Consider the following 930-nt stretch of genomic DNA (forward strand, 5'->3'; position numbering starts at 1 on the left):
CTGAAGGGACAGGGGCTTGTGGAGCCAGGGAAGGCGACAAGGACATTTCGGGGGAGGCGGCGGGTTGCTCACATCGTCTGTGCCCCGGGGGACTCACTCTGGCTGGAGAGAGCAGTCAAGGTGGAGATGGCGCGGGAGACAGAAGGCGACAGGTAGACGCAAAAAATAAGACCGAGAGGATGCTTGTGCGCTGTCTGATAAACCTGAACTTCATCTTGAAGATTCCTGAAAGTGGCAGTGACATGAAGCGTCCGGCTCTTTGACAAGATGATTCGGCAACAGCGTGTAGAGTGGATTAGAGAGGATCGCATAGAAATGGGGAAACTAGGCACACGGCTACTGTTACTCTCCAGGAAAGACGCCATTCGCATCTGAACCAGGGGAAGGTGGCGAGGGCCGGCAGACAGGAAGGACCCAGCCTTCGTGGAGGAGGGGGTGGAAGACAGCACTCGGCACTGCAGTCCGCAGTCGGGCTCCCTAGACTTACCAGCGACGTGCTTTGTGGGAACATCACCACTCTTCTCGTAATTTTATTTAATTTTCTAATTACTAGTCAAAGCACAATGGGGAAAAAAAGCCTGTCTAGTCCTACCACCCCAAAGCGACCCATTACGAACACATCGCCGTGTATCCTTGTACCTTACATGCATTTTTTACAAAATCAAGATCACACTCTGTACACTGGTTCTGCAACCTACTCAGCCAAAGCTAATTATAATTTCTGATTTCCAGAAATTCTGAAACTACAACTAATTTAATGGAAAAATTTACAACTGACAAGTCTTTTATTCATATGGGTTCAAGTTTTTTATAGAACGAAACAACGAATACACTCAAAGCCTCAATCATTCCATAATCCTAAGTATGACTCCCCTGCTTCCTAGACAACTACTATAAACTTCGTATATAAATTTCCGTGTTCCATATATA

Source organism: Pteropus alecto, unplaced genomic scaffold (assembly GCF_000325575.1).
Source record: "Pteropus alecto unplaced genomic scaffold, ASM32557v1 scaffold87, whole genome shotgun sequence".
NCBI lineage: Eukaryota > Metazoa > Chordata > Mammalia > Chiroptera > Pteropodidae > Pteropus > Pteropus alecto.